Raw genomic sequence first — 21,839 nt, forward strand, 5'->3', positions numbered from 1 at the left:
TTATCAGCACTTCTTTGCTGAGGAAGGTTGTATTTTCTTTCTTTGTTTTCCTTGCAGTTGGACTTGATGGATTTTATTTTGTTTAGTTTTTGCTATTTTCCCCAACTTTATACTTTGAAAAGTTTCAAACCTGTAGATAAGATAGCAACTTTGTCATATCTGCTTTATCTCCCCCCTTAGTCTCCATGCCCATACATGTGCACACACACATATACACGTACATTCATAACAAAATAGCGTATATCAATGTGTGTGTGTGTGTGTGTGTGTATTTTTCTTTGTAGGAAATGCATGATCTTGGTATGATCTAATGTTTAGGTCCCAGTTAATGCCTCTTAGAGTTTTTTATTATTTTGAAACAAGAACCAGTCATCACGTATTTAGTCCTCATGGCTCTTCAGTGTTCCTTATTCTAGAACAGTTCCCCAGCACGTTTTTGTTTTTCACAGCGTTGACATTCTTGAGGAGTTCAGACCAGTGGTCATTTTGCTCTGTGTGCTTTGTCCGTCCCACGATAAGATTCCAAGTAAGAGCTTGTGGTGCGAGTCTTACCTAGGCGATGTGTTCTCAGCGACAGTGTGTTCCATTATTACTGATGTTGCAGTAGATGAGCTCGTTACGTGGTGACTTCTCTCTCCCCTGTAGCTTTCCCCCTTTGTGATTAATAAGCACTCCACAGATAAGACTCGTGCAAGGATGTCATATGTTCAGTGTACTTGTTGTCCCAGCGGCCCTGGAGTTACTTTGACAGTTTAATTGGTTCTTCTTATTTAGAGAATTGTGTGCTTTTCTTACTGATTTGTAAGTATACTTATGTTATGATTGTGATTTATTTTTAATACTCAGCGAACCATAGGTTATTAGATATTAGATGCAGTTATCAAATTTTCCTAACAACTCTGTGGAACACAGGTATGATTTCACCCCTTCATTTCATAGAAGAAACGGATGCTTAAGGAGATTAATTCTGGGTTTTGTGTTTGCAAATATTTACCCCTGTTTGTCATGTACTTCTTCACATAGGTCTATTTGACTACACCACAGCTTTGCATTTTTCCATAGTAACAGCTATTAATTTATTTTTTCATAGTTTCTACCTTTGGCATCTTCTTTAGAAGCATGAAATATTTAATCCAATAGGAGTGAGTTTTGCTCAAATGACACTCGTTGGTAAATATTTAGGGTTGCCAGATTTTGCTTAAAATAAGTGTGTCCCAGATATTGTATACAATGCACTAATACTAAAAAAATGATCTGTTGTTTATTTGAAATTCAGCTGTAACTGGGCATTCAGTATTTTTATTTGCCTCCTCATCAGGAAGCCTTTCTCTATGTCATTTAAAACTGTAAAGCCATCTCAGCACTCCCTGCTTTTCCTTTTTTCCAAAGCACGACTCATCTATGGTGTATTTTCAAGTTTTTGTTTAGTGTCTATTTTTTTTTTTTTTTTTTTTTTTTTTACATTTATTCACCTTTGAGAGACAGAGAGAGACAGAGTGTGAGCAGGGGAGGGGCAGAGAGAGAAGGACACACAGAATCTAAAGCAGGCCCCTGGCTGTGAGCTGTCAGCATAGAGCCTGACACAGGGCTCGAGCCCAGGGACCATGAGATCATGACCTGAGCCCAAGTTGGATGCTTAACTGACTGAACCACCCATGCACCCTTCTTTTTTTTTTTTTTTTTTTTTTAAGTAGGCTTCATATCCAGCACACAGTTCAATGCGGGGCTTGAACTCATGACTCTGAGATCAAGTCCTTAGCTAACTAAGACCAGGAGTCAGACGGTTAAGTAACTGAGCCACCCAGGTGCTCCTAGTGTCTGTATTCTTCTATTGGAATGCAAAATCCATGAAGGCAGGACTTTTTTTTTTTTTTTTTTTAATTGAGGTTTAACATACATAGAAGTGCATGTATTGGGGCACCTGGGTGCTCAGTCAGTTAAGCATCTGACTCTTGGTTTGGGCTCAGGTCATGATCTTACGGTTTTGTGAGTTCAAGCTCCATGTCGGGATCTGCACTTAGCAGCACGGAGCCAGCTTAGGATTCTCTCCCTCTCTCTCTGTCTCTGTCTCTGTCTCTCTCTCTGCCCTCCCCCACTCATGCTCTCTCAAAATAAACTTAAATTTTTTTAAGTGCCTGTATCATAAATGTACGTCTCAAAGAATTATCTCAGAGTGAACATACTCATCTAACCACCATCCAGAAGGGCAGAGATTTTTATTCTAAATGTATTTTCAGTGCCGAAAATAGTGCCTCACGTATAGTGGGTGATCAGCACGTATTTGCTTGAGTGCATCAGTATTGTAACCTGTGGGCTAGGCATCCAAGTTACTTTTGTCCAAATAACTAGCCAGACCCACGGAGGTGTGGTCTGACTAGTCCACAGAACTAGCCAGATAACTTACTGATTATTTATTGTTTGGTTATTATCCTTTGAGAGGCATAACTTTTAGTGATTATGACTAGCACATTACTTAGCTTTTACCCTACTGTTGAACATTTAGGAGGTTTCTTTTTAAGTTTTATTTATTTATTTTGAGAGCAAGAGAGAGCACGAGTAGGGGAAGAACAGAGAACGAGAATCCCAAGTAGACTCCGCACTATCAGCACAGAGCCCATTGTGGGGCTCAGACTCACAAACTGTGAAATCATGACCTGAGCTGAAACCAAGAGTTAGACCCTTAACTGACAAGCCACCAGGCGCCCCTATTTATGTTTTTTTTAAATGTATGTATATACATTTTCACCTCCAAACGTCTATGTGCATAAAAAAATCAGTTCTCATCTTAGGTTGTTTTCATGGACTGGTTTCCTAAAAGAAGAATCAGGAGGTCAAAGGATATGAGCTTCTTTAAGCCCCTTCTCACGTAGATAGAACATTCACTGACAGTCTGTGGACTGTCTGCTGCAGAAGGCACACAGAGAGGACTGACGGGATGGGCCTGTGTCCCCTGCGTCCGAGAACAGTTAGGGTAGGTGGCCAGTGAGTGGCAGCTTCCTTGCTTTGGTCGCTAGAGTGACCGAATGCCTTGTCTGGGAATGCCACTTTCTTGCATTACATAGGCTGCAAGACTTTGGTCCAGTCAGTTGGCAGATTTCAGTTTTCTCCTCTTAAACGCAGTGCGGGGAGCAGAGGGTAGGGTCAGCGGTGTGGACCATGCCGGATGTGGTCTCAGCAAGTGTCAGCAGCTCCTTCGGTGCACGTGGCCCCCGCTGCTCAAAGTTCCCCCAGGCCCTGGTCCGTACCATTCAGACGAGCTAGCTGACTGATGCAAGGGGACCCCTTCACCCAGGCCAAGAAATAGTTGTCCGGTCAGTGAGGGATGGGGTGTGAGTTTGCAGGACAGGATTCCCACCTTCCATTGTGCCCACACCTCCGTGGGTCAGAACCCCTTTTGGACAGATTTATTTGAACTTTGAGAGCGCACCCTCATAGCATGGGCTGCCCCTGCCTTTCCTAGCTGGTCCACAATACATCCATTTCTGGCACCTTTGCTGGAAAAGTAGATATTGCATTACCCATTACCCTTTTCTCATACCAGTCAGCTCTTTCCTGCTTCTAACTATAGAGAACTCCTCTAACAGCTCCATGAATGTCGTTTGTGATTCTAGAGTACAAATTATCTTGTGTGAGCTACTCTCTATGTATATTACATCCACCTCCTGGCTGCCAAGAGAAAGTGGGGGTTCCTTCTTCCTTCTTATATTCTCTAGCAGAAAAGAGAATTGGTCATTCATTCAGCCAGTATTTATTCCCAAGGGCCTCTGTGGGGGAACGTCATTCTTAAAATCCTGAACTTCCACTAAATACCCCTAACACCAAAGGAGAGCTGGTAGGAACGCTCAAGGGCATTGGGGGCGAGGAGGGGGGGGGGGAGTGGAAGGAGAGATAGAGGAAGGAGTTGGCATTTCTGTGCAGTCTCGTGTTTTATTTAAACCCTTCTCACAAATTTAAAAAATTCCACTCTATAATACATCTTTTATTTTAATATTAAAATGTTTTAAATTACCAGATTAATTATTCAGCTTTTCCTTCCTGATCTCCAGTAAAATCCATGCTCCGGGAAAGTTCAGATGTGGGTATTCAGTGGCTTGTAGTAAGTCTGCAGGCACGGGGCTGTTCGGAAGCAGAGAGGTACCGTATGAGATACTCTCTCCCAGAGAAACGTCACTGGTGATACAGGATGACTGAAACACGTTCCATGTCTTCCGAGAACTGGCCTGGGCGTGTGTGGTTAGAGGACAGGCACAAGGCATGGATTGTGTAGTCACTAGTTTTCCAACCACAGTTGCTTCATAACATTTTTAAGCTTGAGTAAATTCAGCCATTCAAACTTACTCATTTGGGGGAGGTGGTTGTTTTTTTTTTTTGTTTTTTTTTTGTTTTTTTCAGCAATACTGGTTTTGCTGGTCGCTCCACTCAGTGAAAGGATGCATCCAAGTGAGGCGGAGATGAAATGGGAAATACGGATCTGCTTCTGCCATGTGAATATCAGTTCTCCCCTTCTGCCCGTGGTGAGCTGTCTAGAGTGTGGTCAGCCGCGTGGTCCTCACGTGCACCCTGTCTTCCGCCTCTGGCGGGAGGGAAGAGGAAACGCGGTGTGCGTTCTGACCCTGCGGGGAGGAACAGCCACGTGGGGTGCCAGTGTGGCACCTCCCAAGGGCATTTTCTCTTCTTTTTTAAGTTTTATTTATTTATGTTGAGAGGGACAGAGATGGCGTGAGTAGGGGAGGGGAGGAGAGAGAGAGAGAGAGAGAGAGGGAGTGAAAGAAAGAAAGAATGAGAATATCTCAAGCAAGCGCCACACTGTCAGCTCGGAGCCCGACGCAGGGCTCGAACTCATGAAACCGTGAGGTCGTCACCTGAGCCAGAACCGAGAGTGGGACGCTTAACTGACTGAGCCACCCAGGTGCCCCCGAAGGGCAAACGTTTTCAAGGGTAACTTTGACGCAGTCTTCCTCTTTCGCCTCCCTGCACACGGGCACACTCTTGCAGCTCCGCAGCGCTGGTCGCCCGCCCCGAACTGAATGCGGAAACACCTTGGCTCAGTAGCCGCTCAGTCCAGCGGTAACTGGCCAAGCCCAGAAGGCACATCCTCCCACTGGGCCTGTGCGCACGCGGTCTTACGAAAGTCTTTGAAACCGTGAGGCGATCCCACCGTTTTCCTCCCTTAAATAACCCACACGGCATCGAGTCCAGGCTTCCAGGGAACCGGGGACAGGCTCTGCCCGAGCTCTCTCTTTGGCAACTGCGGTGCCTGCCGGCCGCGCTCTGCCTGGAGTTGGAGAAAGAACATGCCCCCTGATCGGCAAGGCCGCCTTCAGGTAGCTGCTCCTCGCGGTTCACCCCCGCCCCCCACGTTTGTGGGGAGAGAAGGCGCAGGGGGAGCCGCGGGGCGCCCGGGACGCAGCCCGCCCTCGGGACCCCGCCGCCCGCCGCTGTGAGAAAATGTGGACGTGGGGCGCTGGGGATTTCTTTCCTCCCTCCCGTACCCAGAAGCCCGGCGTCAGCGCCTGCCGACCGCCCCGGGAGGCGTAGCGGATAGACTTGGCTCTGCGGGCCGGCCTCTTGAGTGTTCATGCCTCCGCCTGCGCTTTGACATTTGCTGTCTTTTCCGTTCTCGCTTGCGCGTCACGTAGAAGTAGCAGCCGGACGGTTTGACTCCCACATCGAGTCCTGAGGGGAGTCAGCCCCCGAAAACACGCCCTTCCGTGTAGAGGAGTCGGCATTGCTTTTTCTTTTTTTAATTTAATTATCCTTTAATTTACATCCAGCGTTACTTCATTTGTGATTCAGGCCCGCGGCCGGTCTCCCTGAGCGTCTGCCGCGTAGCAGCAGTCTGTGGCCAGGCGCATCCTTGCTGCGGATTTGCTTTTGACGACGCCACCGTGGCCTTCGGAGCCAGCCTGGCTCGTCCTGGTCCTGCGGTTGAAGGCCTCTGACGGCTGCCCCATCCTGGCACAGGGCGCTCGCTGCCTGTGAGCTTGCTGAGAAAATGGGCTCTGTGGAGCTCTGCCTCTGGCTCCCAGGGACGTCGCTGTCACACACTCCCGTCTTCCTCCGTTCCGGTCATAGCACGGTGCCGTTGCAAAGGCAGCGTGAGCACGTCCGGTCACTACACAAACATGCTGGAGCTGTCAGGCCTTAAATCGAGACGGCTGGTGTCAGAGGCCCTAAGTGCGGGGCCTCAGAGGTACGATTTAAAGGACGGTACCGTTTTTGCAGGGAGAAGTAAACGTAGAGTACTTTTTAAAATCCACGGATGAAGGGGCGCCTGGGTGGCTCAGTCGGTTGAGCGTCCGACTTCAGCCAGGTCACGATCTCGCGGTCCGCGAGTTCGAGCCTCGCGTCGGGCTGTGGGCTGATGGCTCAGAGCCTGGAGCCTGCTTCCGATTCTGTGTCTCCCTCTCTCTCTGCCCCTCCCCCGTTCATGCTGTGTCTCTCTCTGTCTCAAAAATAAATAAACGTTAAAAAAAATAAATAAATAAAAAAAAATAAAATAAAATCCACGGATGCCGCATGATCAAGCACTCTGCGTTCTGGATCGATCCGAGATTTTCAGAAGCCATTGTCCAGCTTCCCGGTTTGTGTCGGCTGTTTTGACGTTGCGGGAAACCCTTGGGTCGTTGGGAATTTTAAGAGAAAAATGTTACAGAACATGCCAAAATACGTCAAAGTGTAGTGATGTCATGACGCTTGCCACTCTATTATGTTTTTCATGTAAACGGCTTTATTATTTATGTACATAGGTAGTTATTTTAATTGCTTTTTTCTTTTCTGCGTGTAAATGTTTTTAATTAATTAATTAACTAATTAATTAATTTTCATTAGAGAGAGAAAGAACACGAGCAGGGATAAGAGTCAGAGGGAGAAGGAGAGGGAGAGGGAGGGAGAGAGAGGGAGAGAGGGAGAGAGGGAGAGAGAGAGAGAGAGAGAGAATGAATCTTAAGCAGATTCCATGCCCAGCACACAGGTGGATCTCAGGACCATGAGATCATGACCTGAGCCAAAATTGAGAGTAGGACGCTCAACTGTCTCAGCCACCCCGGCACCCCTAAATGTTTTTAAGTGTGACGCTTGGTTGCATTATCTAACCAGTTGGATTTGGCATTGAATGTCCAAATAGACAAAAATATCTACATTACTTTCCCCTTAGGATGTAGAAGACAAAATGAGTATTTAGAACAACTTAAGAGATATTAACAACTCGAGGCAGGAAAGCTTAACTTAAAAAAAAAAAATCAGAGCGCCTGGGTGGCTCAGTTGGTTGAACGTCCGACTTCAGCTCAGGTCCTGATCTCGTGGTTCACAAATTTGAGCCCCGCATCCGGCTCTGTGCTAACAACTCAGAGCCTGGAGTCTGCTTCGGGTTCTGTGTCTCCCTCTCTCTCTGTGCCTCCCCTCCTCGCATTCTGTCTCTCTCTCTCTCTCTCTCAAAAATAGTTGAAAACATTAAAAAAAAGTTTTTAAATCTACCTCAGGGTGCCTGGATGGCTTAGTCGCTTAAGTGTCTGACTCTTGGTTTCAGCTCAGTTCATGATCTCATGGCTCGTGGGTTCAAGTCCCGCATTAGGCTCTGTGCTGACAGTGCAGTGTGGAACTCTCTTGGGATCCTCTCTCTCCCTCTCTCTCTCCCTCTCGTTCTGTTCCTCCCCCACTTGCGCTGTCTCTGTCTCTCTCAAAATAAATAAATAAAACTTCAAAAAAAACCCCAAACCTTCCTTTTTCTCCTGCTGGCAGAGAGGCTCGTAGGTTCGTCAAATGTTCGGGAGCAGAGAAGCACTCGTTCTCTGATTTTCTGGGAGGCGCCGCCTTCTGAAAGCACTTACCATATGGGAAAAGCTGTTCTCCTGGCTCTCCCCGCCCACTTCCCCTCCTTGTCCCTCTGTCCCTCTCTTCCCCTCTCTCTTTCCTTCTCCCGCTCGCTCTCCTGTGTATACATATGTTTGCCTGGAGAGAAATGTCACTGAGTCGGCCTCAGCAGCTTTTGACAGCCTAACATGCCCTCGTCAGAGCCCAACACTGCCTGTCGGGCTGACCACAGATTGCTGGCACTGGGAGCCTGCCATCCTAGGGACACAGACTTACTTAGCAAATAAAGAGGTGACCAGTCTCCCTCAGATTGTGAAGTCCCTAGAGAAGTGATTTGGTAACATGAAAGGAGAAAAATGATGCAGGCGCAGAATGAACGTGTTAAGTGCCCGTGGGGAGGGGCTTGGAAATCGAAATAGTTCTCATCCAGTTTCCTGCTGCCCCTTTGGCATGTTTGGGCATCCTTAGCGTTTTAATGTGTCCCCTACACACGGGACCCACCCGTGAAATACATTAGTCTTTGGGCACATCTCAGCAAAGCAGAGTAAACTTGATGTGGAAAATGAGACTTCACTTTGTAATTCTTTGTTTGCCCTTTGGAGAAGTGTGTGATTTCTTTTTGGATACTTCTCTTCTGAGGCCAAGCATTGCCAGTTACAACAAATGCATTTCATCCTGTCAAGGCAACCTGTATCTGAAGAGCAGATTTCATTCCTTTTGTTATGAACTGATTACCTCCCCACAAAGGGTGGGCCCCGGGCCAGCCAGGAGGGCTCCGTGAAGGCGCGGAGGTGGCTGGCCGCAGTGTTAGGTGAGGTTGTTTTGGCATTTTTCCGAACCTTTCTGGTGGTGACAGATCCTACGTGGGGTGTCCCGGAGACGCGGAGGAGGCGGGTGCATTTCAGAATGTTCTGTAGGCACATCGCAGGCATAGAGTAGAGGAGATGAAAGGTAGAGCTCAAGAGAGCGTTTGCGTTCACATGGTGGCCTCGTGGTGCCATCATGAGAGCACCAAGTGGGGCCAGACTGGCGGCATGACAAGAAACTGTTAACGGGACCCACACGCAGAGCTGTCAGGGTTTATGTGGAATCCTTTCCTTATTGGGAAAGGCTTCTGGTGGCCGACACCCTCCCTCCCAGGGGTGATGACTCACCTTGCAGGTGAGATGGCTCAGCCCTGCCTGGCTGATAAGGGCCTGTCATTCTTGTCTCTCCAGGGCTCTCCTTCCCTCCCCGGTTCACTTGGTTAATGAATAAGCTGAGTCATGAGGTGTAAGTAAATAAATGCCTTTATCCAATGAAAACCACATCAAAACATCCAGCAGAGACATTTAATGAAGGTGTAAATATTACAGCCCAGCATCCCGTATCTGGTTGGCTTATAAACAAACAGACTTTAAGCTTTTCGCTCCTGAAACCTTTAAATCTGAAAATGGAGCTGCCCTGTCAGGCTTTTTGCAGACAGGGCTTTGGGAAGTAGAGGGAAGATGGGACACTTATGCTTTATCACAATGGCACTGACATTGTGGCAGATTTAATGCTTCATAAACAGCGCAAGAAGCCGCCAGAAGTGTTGTCCTGGCGTGTGTGGTGTGCGTTGATACTGGGTGCATATCTGGATCCGGAGTCCAAAGTGTTAGCGAGAGCTAGTCCGGATTAGAGAACCCACTTAAGTCGGACTGCGGGCCCAGCCGCTGCCTCCAGCCGGCACGCAGTTCAGTTACGGGCACGCTCTGGTCGGTGAATAGGTTGTGTCCTAAAAGTTCCTTTGTTGACTAACCTTTGAGAACACAAAGCTCATTGTCGCACAGAAATGCCGTTTTGAATGGTGGGCGTCAGTGAGCCGTGGGGTGTCTCAGACTTCGGATCAGGGCCCATTTGTGGGCCAGGAAATCAATGCTGGTCGACAGCAGTATGAAAAAAGAAGGTAGAAAGAAACAGAGCAGAAGACATCAGAGTGGGTTGCGTGTCGTCAAGGTGGGTATTGTCTGGCGATGCTGTCACAGCTTAAAACTTACTGCGCACTGCTGCCTTTGGAGCCCCAAGGACTCTGATGCAGGGGCGTTGTGCCCGCGGTGACTTAAGTCTGGCCATTTCCACTGTCTAACACTGTGACATCAGGCAAGTGACTCGTCTGGGGCTCCGTCTTGTCATGTTCACAATAGGGCACTTCTGTGGAGGTAGGGTTACAGACGGAGCGTGTGTTAAGATTAATATACTAAGATCCTAGAGAATATAGGGTAACATACCGGGGGTGGGAGCTAATATCACACTTTGTGCACGGTAACCGTTCTGTAAGCCATGATGATTTTTTACTTGTGCTCCTTTGTGATGTATATGGCCAGACCTTAAAGACACTGTTAGAAAATAGTGTAACTGAGGCATGTAGTATTTATATTTAGTCTTCCCCGGAGTAGAATTTATTCAGTGGTCTTGACGTTTAGGGTCTGATGTTTCAAATCTGCTGTGCTGCAGAATCTCGGAGATCTTTGATTTTACCTTAAATTATTCCTGTGTAGTTGAGACATCAATCTTGATCTTCTCCCGGGGAGGATGAAGAATAGTATAAATTACTTAGGTCTTTCAGCTGTCAGGTTGACCGAGACTAGTAAGTATGGGATTCTTCCCAAGTCCTATTTTAAGTTGTGTGTCTTAAATAAAAGGGTGGGGGGCATTCTCTCTCTCTCTCTCTCTCTCTCTCTCTCTCTCTCTCTCTCTCTCCCCCCCCCCCCCCCCCCAAAGTAACTCTCACTTTTAAACTTTGTTGGAAGTTGGTCCGCTCCTGTGTGACTCCATCGTGAAATCCCTTCTTCCTGTCCGGTCTCCACGCCTCAACACCACTTGTAAGGAGCTGTGTCGGCACTTGAGACCTGCTTTTGTTCGTTTGTTTGGCTAAGGTTTAGAGCCGCTGCTTTGTGGACGGCCGTGAGGGGTAGGTTAAAACAGTCGTAGAAGCATGGCATCAAAGTCAGGGGTGTCTGTCAAAGTAGAGTTTACTGCCCAGCTCGTGGGGTTGTTTTGAAGAGGAGGTGCAGGGGCGCGTCGGTAAGTCTGCACAGATGGCCGCTGTCTCAGGCCGGATCCTCGTCTCGTCAGCAGCTGGCCCCACGGCTGTTCTCCCGTTCTCTCGATCTGCACCCCGGTGCTCTCAGGAAGACCCAGTCCCTCACCCAGGAAACAGCCAGCTTCCGGGTGCTGCCTCCTACCCCTGGATTCCTAAAGCTCTGCGCCACACCTCCCTTCTCTCAGAAGCAGATCCCACCGTGTGCCCGGGGCTCCGTGTCCTCTCCGCGGCCTTGTGCTGCGCCTTGTCCCTGTGTCCACCCGTTGACTTCTTCCCAACAGCGTGGAAACCTGCCGAATCCCTTCTGTCTTTTCAGAAGACTCGCAAGATCCCAGTTCGCCTTTGCTCCTGATGATTGCTTTCCTTCTGCAAAGTCAAGTGCTCTGCATGTGTCGCCTCGTGTCCCCCCTCACTCGGCTGTCGGTGAACCCCACGCACCACTCAGTCACTCTTGCAAATGTCCCTGTGACCTCCGTGCCATAAAGCCACCAGGCTCTCCCCTCCTCTGGCCTTGGTCACTCAGTCCCCTGTCCTGTTCCTTCTTGGATTCCACAGAGCCGTGCTCTCTAGGTTAGTCCCCCTCCTCCTTGGCCTGTGGCTTCCCCGGGCACCCGTGCCTGCACTTTCCCACGTGTATGATGAGGAAGTGTTGGCGTTCCTTGGAGTTCTGTCATGACTTCTTTTCTTACTTCGGGCTGTCTCCATTCCTCTTGTTCTTGCCCCTTCAGGGGCAGCGGTCTTGTAGAAACACACGTCAGATCACATCCCTCCCCCTGACTAAACACCCAGTGGTGACTCCCCCTGCATGCAGCGTGGCCTCAGGCCGTTGCACTGTGCCCCTCGCTCTAGCTTTAGCGTGGGCTCCTCTCCGCCCCCTCCTCCATGTCCGCCATGATGGTCTTCTACTTCCTCGGCCAAGGCTGTGCTTCCTCATTCAGAGATTGGTCACTTCATGTTCCTTCTGCCCGGAACACAGTTCCCACCCCCAAGTAGCCTCCCAACATTCCAGTCTCAGGAAAGAGCCCGATGTCTTTTCCTTAGGGAACCGTCCCCGCATCCTGGGCCTGACCAGCTCCCTGTGGGGCCCCCAGAGCGCCTCTCCGTTTCCATCCCTCCGCACACGTGTGGCGCTCTGTTCACAGTCTGTCTCCCGGCGAACACAGGGCCTGTGTCTCTGACCCACCCTCATAGCCCCGGTTGCTGAGGCTTAGAGGATAGCACGTTTGTTCCTGAATGAATGGATAGATGGATGAATGAACAAATGAGAATTTAATACATCAGTGTCTGTATTCATAAACTAATGGATGCACAAAGAAGTGACCAAGTGAGAACTAAGTACATTTGTTTGTAAAGCGTTAACATAGTTCTTATAGACAGTAAATACTCAGTAAATGGGAGCTTTATTTATTTCTCGTTGACTTTTCAGCTAGGAACTACGAAAAGAAAAAGAACAAACGCAACACCGGCCGGTTAATGGAAGCAGTGTTCCTTAGTGACCTCGTTCATTGGATGCTAAGGCGTTTGGTGGAGGCCTAGGCCTGGGGGGCTTAGAGCCCAACTAGCACCCTCGCCCTCAAAGTCTACCTTTAGCCAGTTGGTGTTGGTCCTCCCCTCTCCTTCCCTCCTGCCCCTCATGTGAACATCCTCATGCCTGGATTCTTGCCTACCTGGCGTTTGCTACCAATCTGTTCCCTTCCTGTTCTCCTCTAGATTGTGGGCCTCTTCAGGGCGGAGAATGTCCCATTTCTCCTGCCACACCCCGGTGCCCAGCGCATCACGCGGCGCCCGTGTTTGTGAATGAATGATTGAGGTGAATGTAAAGCTGACTGTGGTGTTGTCAGTAGAGTTAGTGAAAACGATTGGATTTGTATTGGCCTCAGTACGGTTTTAAAAAATGATACTTACAGACTTCTGGATTTTACACTTGTCGAGTACGGTTGGTATACTGGTCCCCCCGTTTTCCGTTTGGTTTCCACGCTTTTGCACGGGAAAGCTTTTGCTAGATGGCATCCGTGTTCTAAACGACGGCGTGTCCCGTGAGCTAGTGTGGACTCAGGGATGTCAGGCCATGCTCACCTCGGGCACACCAAGGTGTGGTGAGTTACAGCTCGCTGATTCCGTGTCAGCTGTAGAACGTCCATATGGGCCGCAGAGCCATTCTCTTTGTCCGAACTACATGTTTTGTGATTTAACAGCAGTAGCCTCCCTAACGAGGCACCTACTGTGTGCCAGGCCCTGTGCTAAAAGCTTTGCATGCACACTGTCCATTCTTCTAGCCGCTTCATAAAGTAAGTAGGAAAGCCCATTTTATGGGTAAAGAAAAGAAGCCAGGGAGCACGTTAAGATTCAGGCAGGATTTGAACCCAGGCCTCTGTGGCCTCAGAACCTATGGTTTTGCCACTTCGTTGCCTTCTTTTAAATAAGTCGGGGGCGGGGGGGGGGCGCCTGGGTAGCTCAGTCGGTTAAGCAGCCGACTTCAGCTCAGGTCATGATCTCACGGTCCGTGAGTTCGAGCCCCACGTCGGGCTCTGTGCTGACAGCTCAGAGCCTGGAGCCTGTTTCAGATTCTGTGTCTCCCTCTCTCTGACCCTCCCCCGTTCATGCTCTGTCTCTCTCTGTCTCAAAAATAAATAAACGTTAAAAAAAAAAAAATTAAGTCAGAGGGGTTTTAAGGTTTTAAGTCAATGTCATCCCATCTACATGCCAGCCTTTCCGCACTTTGCAGAGTGGGTTTTCCTTGCCACTTCTTCGGCCTTAATTAGAGAGCTGGGAGGTGACATGAGGCGTGGGAGCAGTGGGCAGAGTGAGTGCCCGCCTGTCTTTAATGGCGGGGGTGATGTGGAGGGAACACGGTCACGGGCATGGCCTGCAGGTGGCAGAGCCAGGGTCACACGCACTTCCTTCTCTCAGCCTTGTCAGCACGCAGGGGCGCTGCCTGCCCTGGCGGTGAGGAGCCCTGAGCGGGCTCGGTAGCGCTCAGCTCTCCCTCTGCCTTCACATTTCTGTAGCCTGGTCCCCGGCCGCCTTCTCTTACCGGGCACCTCCTGTGTGTCAGCCGCTCCGTGGGGGACCTCGGGGAAGCGGAGATGACAGCATCACGTCCCCTCTGCCTCTTCCCTCGTTATTTCTGTGCGTCCTCTTCCACAGGCCTTGAGGGCTTTCGTTTCCACCCTTTTATTAATTAATTATTATTATTTTTTAACGTAATTTTTTGTGAAGTCACCTAACAAACAGTGTGTACAGTGTGTTCTTGGTTTCGGGGGTAGATTCCCAGGATTCATCGCTTAATACAACATCCAGTGCTCATCCCAACAAGTGCCCTCCTCAGTGCCCATCACCCATTTCCCCCTCTCCCCTGAACCCTCAGTTTGTTCTCTGTATTGAAGAGTCTCTTATGTTTGCCTCCCCCACTCTCTGTGTGTAACTATTTTTCCCCCTTCCCCTCTCCCATGGTCTTCTGCTAAGTTTCTCCAGTTCCACAAATGAGTAGTGAAAACATATGGTATCTGACTTTCTCTGCCTGACTTATTCCACTTAGCATAATACCCTCCAGTTCCATCCACGTTGCTGCAAATGGCAGGATTTCATTCTTTCTCATTGCCAAGTGGCATTCCATTGTGTATATAAACCACATCTTCTTTATCCATTCATCAGTTGATGGGCATTTAGCTCTTTCCATAATTTGGCTGTTGTTGAGAGTGCTGCTATAAACATTGGGGTACAAGTGCCCCTATGCATCAGCACTCCTGTATCCCTTGGGTAAATTTCTAGTAGTACATTTGCTGGGTCGTCGGGTAGTTCTATTTTTAGTTTTTTTGCGGAACCTCCATGCTGTTTTCCAGAGCGGCCGCACCAGTTTGCATTCCCACCAACAGTGCTAGAGGGTTCCCCTTTCTCTACACCACTGGCATCTGTAGTTTCTTGAGTTGTTGATTTTAGCCACTGTGACTGGTGTGAGGTGGTATCTCAGTGTGGTTTTGATTTCTATTTCCCTGACGAGGAGTGACATTGAGCATCTTTTCATTTGCCTGTTGGCCATCTGGATGTCTTCTTCGGAAAAGTGTCTATTCATGTCTCCTGCCCATTTCTTCACTGGATTATTTGTTTTTCGGGTGTTGAGTTTGGTGAGCTCTTTATAGATTTTGGATACTAACCCTTTATGTTATATGTCATTTGCAAATATTTTTATCCATTCCATCAGTTGCCTTTCAGTTTTGTTTAGATTGTTTCCTTTGCAGTGCAGAAGCTTTTTATCTTGATGAGGTTCCAATGGTTCATTTTTACTTTTAATTCCCTTGCCTTCAGAGACGTGTCAAGCAAGAAATTGCTGCCACTGAGGTCAAAGGTGTTATTGTCTGTTTTCTCCTCTAGGGTTTTGATGGTTTCCTGTCTCACATTTAGGTCTTTGACCCATTTTGAGTTTATTTTTGTGTATGGTGTAAGAACGTGGTCCAGGTTCATTCTTCTGCATGTCTCTGTCCAGTTTTCCCAGCACCATTTGCTAAAGAGACTGTCTTTTTTCCATTGGATATTCTTTCCTGCTTTGTCAAAGATTAGTTGGCCATACGTTTGTGGGTCCATTTCTGGGTTCTCTATTCTGTTCCATTGATCTGAGTGTCCGTTTTTATGCCAATACCATACTGTCGTGATAATTACAGCTTTGTAATACAGCTTGAAGTCCAGGATTGTGATGCCTCCTGCTTTGGTTTTCTTTTTCAGTGTTACTTTGGCTATTCAAGGTCTCACTCTTTTAGCCTCAGCGCTTTGAAAAAATAATTTGGCCCAGTCGCCAGAGCATGCAACTCTTGATCTCGGGTCGTGAGTTTGAGCCCCACTTTGAGTGTAGAGATTCCTTTAAAAAATAAAATAAAATCCTTAAAAGATAATACCGTCTGTTGGAGAAGTGCCCACTGCATGGAAGGAAGAACAAGGAACCAGGAATTGTGGGTCTTGAGTCCTCACCCGGTGACTAAGGCTTCCCCAGTCTCAGCTGTCAGCAGTGCTCATGCCTTGCTTTCCCAGTGTCGCTGTGAGGTTCAGGCGGGGCAACGTGCACTGATTGTCACTGCCCCAGGAAGCCCATCTTGAGAGCCGGAGCCAGCGCCTCGCTTGCAATCCAGGGCTCTTGTACACCAGCTCGGGCTTCAGCATGGACTTCTTAACTGAAGAGGTTCTGCATTTTCCCTCTCGGGTGGACACAGGCTGCCAACAAGTATAAAAGCTGTGCTTCTTCCCCGCCCCTCTCCTGCCACAGTCTTAGATTCACCTCCTGTCAAAGAACCGTGGTGGAACCCAGTTGCCAAAAACATGGCTAGGGCACAGGCCCTGCCCTCAGAGAGCACCCGGGCCCGTCGGGTAAGAGTGAGGAAAGAGCGGGCATCGAGGCCGGCAGCCGGCCACGCGAGGCTGCTGCTGACGGCCTGGACGGCACCCTAGCACGCTGGCACTTTCTCAGCAACACTCGAGAAGGGCCTGGCTCTGGAGGGGAAGGAGGGACAGCAGAGGGTAAACCAGAGGCCGCCGCTGTCCAGGCTGGCCAGCTCACCGCCGTCACCTGTTTAGACAGCAGCGTACCTGTGTTCGGTCCCCCATTCCTGCCCTGGCCTCGGGCTGGGCCTGCTCTCTCTGATCGATGGAGGGGATGTCCACTCACAAACACAGGAAGATGTTCAGAGTGACCGTTAGGGTCGAGTGTTGGTGTTTTGTTTTGAACTCCTTTCTTTAAAGACTTTAAAGTTTGGGTTCCAGTAGAATCCAAGAGAACAGCTGCCATGCTCTGTCTGGTAAACGGGGAGAGATGGTCAAGCTGTTGTAAACCCAACCTGGTCAAAATCAAGTGGAACGTGAGAAAACTCGTGTTTACCATGTTCATATTTAGATAAACGAGCAAACACAAAACAACATTTGGCGTCACCCTGGTGTGGGGTGACAACCCAAAATGACAGCACCGTGGTGCAGGGCCCTGAGCTGCGGTCATGGGAGGAGGAAGGAGAGGACATCTTCCAGTGTCTGACGTAGGCAGACATGACGGTTAAAGCACACGCTGACGCCTAGCAAGTCGGGCTGCGTCTGCAGAGCGTCTTCAGCTGGTGGGTGAACGTACCGGCTTATCAGGCTTCTCTGTCAGGTACACAGAACTGTTGTGGAGAGACAGACTCTTGATTCTCTTCAAAGACAGAGGTAGATCCCTGCATTAACCCCGAATGACCCCATCTGGGACCCTTGCAACGCACATGGTGTCATGAAAAGAATGTAGGCTTTGGTTTGGATCCTAACCCAAGCATTTCAGGTCCTTGGGCTAGTCCCTTGGTCTGAGCCTCACTTTCTTCACCTGTGTAGTCAAGATAACGCTCACAGGATTCCCCATGCCTGGCGGAGGGAGCATCCAGTAAATTTCTCCTTCCCGGAACGATTAGACTAGTAAGAATGAAGCGTGAGACATTGAGAACTTAATGTTCTCTGCGGATGGCCGTTGCAGATGCCACACGCAGGGCTGATGGTACACCTCACCGACCTCAGCCGTCAGGTGGCCAGGTGGCACTGATGTGCCTGGCTTCCTGAGGAAGTTTGGAGATGCGGCACCGCCGTGTCACCGAGGACATTGAACCTGGAGAGACTCTCACCTTGTCTTTGAGACACCTTCCAACTTGGAGCATCTGTCCTAGAAACGGCCCTTAGTACTTGGACAGGGTAAACTACAGAAAACCTGAAGAATTTGTTTGTTTCAGATGTAAGGAACATCTGTGAAACTGCCACTCAACCAGGGACCTAAACTACTGCTAATAAATTACATCTTTCTGTTGTTCCTCCTGGTCCCATCCTTCTGGTTCCCTGCCGGGGGCGACCGCTCTCCTGAAAGCTGTGTTGATCATTTTCTTGCTGTTTTGTTCTCTGTCTCTCTGACTGTCTCTGTCTTTGTTTCTGTCTCTCTCTCACTCACACACACACACACACACACACACACACACACACACACACACCCGTATACCTCCTGGGATATATTTTTTGTTTGTTTGATTTTTGTTTTAGAACGCAATAAAAAGGGTGTCATTCTGCAAATGAATTTCTAGGACTTGAATTTTTCATTCACTATTACATCCCTAAGATCCATCCATTTTATTGTATGTTGTTGTAGTTCATTTGTGTTTACTGATACATAGTATTGCATTGTGGGAATATACCACAATTTGTCCATTCACCTGTGATGGACATTTGGATTGCGTGCGCCTGCCTTCCTTCCTTCCTTCCTTCCTTCCTTCCTGCCTTCCTGCCTTCCTGCCTTCCTGCCTTCCTGCCTTCCTGCCTTCCTGCCTTCCTGCCTTCCTCTTTCCCTTGCTGCCCCCCAGCTGTTAATAACCAGTGTGTACTTTAAAAAAGAGAATTCTTGTATTTACCTTGTAATACGTAGTATTTTATATTTAGGAGTGGAATTGTTGGGTCATAGGGTATGTGCATCATGGTCCACTTCAAATGAGAATGTTAAATTGTCTTCCATAGCTGTGTTACCAGTGGAGATCCTATTGATCCACATCTTCCTCATCATTGCTCTTAGTCTTTTCTGTTTTTGCCAACAAAACAGGCACAAAGTGAGATCTTACTGTGCTCATAATTGACTTTGCCTGAGCTTGAGCATCTCTTTATATGATTATTGGCTTTCTGTGCTTCCTTTTCTGTGAAATGACTGTGCATGCTTTTCATGTCTTTTGCCCATTTTTGTGTTGGGTGTTTTCTTTCTGATTTGTAGGTGTTTTTATGTATTCTGGTGCTAAACCTTCACCAGTTCCACGCATTACCAACACCTTCTCCCGGTTTGTGGATTGGCTTTGCTCTCTAAAGTGTCTGCTGATGGACAGGTTTTTATTTAATGTAGTCCTACTAACTGACCTATTTTAATGCTTAACGTTATTTGTGTCTTCATAAATTCTTTCCTACTTCAAGCTCAGAAAAGATATGCACTTATATTTTCTTTTCAAGTTTTCAAAGTTTGCTTTTGACATTTCATTTCTTCATCCATCTGGAGTTGATTTTTCAGCGTGATGTGACTAAGAATCCAATTTCATTTTTTTTTCCTATGGATAAACAATTTTTCCAACTTTTCCTTTCCCACATTTTCTGTCATGCTGTCTCTGTCAAAAATCAAAGTTTCAAGGATGCATCAGTCTGTTTCTAGGCTCTTCTGTACCCTTGGTCAGTTTGTTGATCTCTGTACCATTTATACACCATCTTAATTACTTTGGCTTAAAGGAAGCTTTTATAGCTAGCAAGGCAAGTCCCCCTTCCTTATTCTTCTTCAGAAATGTCTGGGCCATTGTCGGCCCATTTGTTCTTCTGTTTAACTTTTGGAATCAACCTTTCCAATTCCACAGAATAATTGGGGTATAATTTTTGTAGAGTAAAAATACCCTCTTTGTTGCGCAGCTCTGTGTTTCAGCAAATGCATATAGCCCTGTAACCACCACCGCAATCAAGATATAAGACTGTTCCATCGCCCCCCAAAATTCCCTCCTCTCCTTTGTACTTCACCTTCTCCCCCAGTCCCTGACTAACCCTGTTCTGTTTTCTATTGATATTTGTTTTTAATTTCATTTTTAATTTTTTTGATCTTTTATTAAAATGTGGAATTAAGTCTATAGATCAAGTTAGGAAGGAATCTATATCTTAAGTCATCTGATCCATAATCTTAACGTATCCACCAACTTAGTTGGAGAGGCTTTGCATGACAGTAATAGAAAGTTCTTAAATTTTTAGGGAAAAATCTAAACATTCTTTAAAACCCCTAGTAAAGGAAGCATTTTAGAAGACAACCATCAATCTAAATAACCACATAAGTACATACAAATATATGGCAGACACATGGTGGTATCACCTAAAAAAGTCATGTTTTGGTTCCACACCAGCTTTGTCACTTGCCTACAAGACCTTAGGCCAGCAGCCTGGCTTCCCTGATGTCAGTCTCTGTCCCTGGGTGGTGACTAGAGCATCCCTTCCCTACGGGGCCCCCGTGAAGATGAAATGCTGTAATGCGTGCCGGGTGTCAGGAGATGAGTGGCCCTGGCTCGGGGAAGCTGTGGTGGGCGGGGGGGGTGTGTGTGTGAGGGGGGCTGCCCTGGCTCCCCTCCAAGGAGGCGGGGAGGGCCGTCGGCATGCGCGCTTCCCCAGAGGCTCTAACCAAGTGGCACCACCAAAAGGTGGCCTTGAATCATTTCCCTGACAAATTTGGAAAAGGTTAGTATTACCGCGCGGCTCGCTACATGCTGCTGCTGACAGGCGAGCTGGAACCACTGGAGGACACAGCTGACAGCCAATTCATTTTGCTGATTCATCCGTTCGAGGAGGGGTGGCTGTGAGCCAGAGCTTGGCTTCCAGATGAAAGGCCGCGAGCTCTGGAGCTGCTGGGACGTGAAGGAATGCTGGTAAATGACTGCCATGTGAAGGCCAGCGGTGAAAAGTGGCTTGTTATTTGTTTCCCCTTTTAAGTGATCCCCATTCCACATGTTCTCGGGTAAATTCCCCACCGTGGTCAGGGGCTTGTTTGTAACATTTGTCCGTGGGGCTGCGCGCTGGATTATTGGAAACGACCAGATACTGTTAAATAGATCATCTTGGCTCCTTTATGACCCTATCATCACCTTTGCTTTCATGGGGAATATTGACTCAAGCCTACTCTTTTACTTGGGAGTCCAAATGAAACTCGAGAGAGGAATCATTGCAGATGTCATCCCTTTGGGGCATGCTCGCAAAATAAACCTGCTGGAAGAAGGAATGGAACTTAAGACAAGGTAATTCGGGAGCTGCTCATTGGCTATCAGGACCGAACAGTGATGGTAGAATCTTTGGGTTCTCATCATAGATCACACTGAAAGTTTAACCCGTGTCAGTAAGGTGGTCTTACGCTTCCAGTGAAATCCCCTCCATGTGATGTTTGCGTGTGACAGGATAAGCTTCAGAGAGTGTAAATTGTGTCTCGTTCTCCCGAACATCTGACACAGTCCCCGGGACAGCGAGCAGTGGCCAGGTGGGAAGCATGGGTGGTTGATGTGTATTGGATGTATAAATGGTCGGGTGGTTAAGTGAGCGGAGAAAGTCAGAAATGCGGTCCGCTGAAAGCAGCAGAAGTAGCTGTCCCAAGGAGTAAGATTTTCAAGAAAGGATCCCGTTTTCTGTGGTCCTGTGCTCGGAGTGACTTTGGCCGGTAGTGCGTCTCCAGAACTGGATGCTTCTTCTGTTTATCTTCTTGCGAGTGAGTCAGGGCACGCCGCCTTGAGCACACATCTCAGCAACTCACTCTCCTTCTCTGGGAGACTCGCTGTAATAGGGAAGTTCTGTAATACTCTGAGGGTCCCCCCTCCCACCTTTTTTCCTCTTTAACTCTAGAGTGATGATTTGAAAAGTTACAGCAAACTTCTTAGTAAAAATATGTGTTTTTCTTCAAGAGCGGAGTTGGTTTTTTTTTTTCTTTCTTTCTTGTTTTGTTGTTATGTTTTGCTCCCCAGGTGGCTCAACATTTAGGGCATGACATTCTGTAAACCACTGCTGTGCTTAGAAGTTTTAGGCAAATCTGGCCCACTTAGAGCGAAGGTGAGAAGCGTTAGGTGTCAGATATGTGGAGCCTCTGCCTCTCATACAGTTGTCTTTCCCTCTGATTTAAGGTCCCCGATGTCCTGGAGTCCCCTGTCTGGTTCTGATGTGCTCACGGGCCGTGCGTGCTTGTCACTGCCGTGCATTTGTTTGTGTGGTATTTAGTGAGAACTGCGCACCCAGGACGTTGCCAGGAGTGGGGACACGGACCCTCTTGTAGACATCATGGTGCTTTTGCAGCTGTCCAGGCAGAAGGTCTGCCCTTAACGGCCCCTGCCGGCATGGCCATGCTCTCGCCGTCTCGCCGCCACTGTGGGCAGTCACTGTTGGTGGTGACCGTGGGCTCGGAGAGTCTATGCGCAAGCTGCAGAAGCCAGAACCAGCA

At 48.2% G+C, this 21,839-nt stretch overlaps 1 protein-coding gene across 2 annotated transcripts in view; it reads left to right on the top strand.

Moving 5' to 3' along the window:
- Nucleotides 1-21,839, top strand: part of PARN (poly(A)-specific ribonuclease) — a 167,673-nt gene that overhangs the window by 103,390 nt on the left and 42,444 nt on the right. The gene's annotated exons all lie outside the window — the stretch shown is intronic.

The sequence above is a fragment of the Panthera tigris genome, chromosome E3 (assembly GCF_018350195.1).
Source record: "Panthera tigris isolate Pti1 chromosome E3, P.tigris_Pti1_mat1.1, whole genome shotgun sequence".
In the NCBI taxonomy this organism is placed as follows: Eukaryota; Metazoa; Chordata; class Mammalia; order Carnivora; family Felidae; genus Panthera; species Panthera tigris.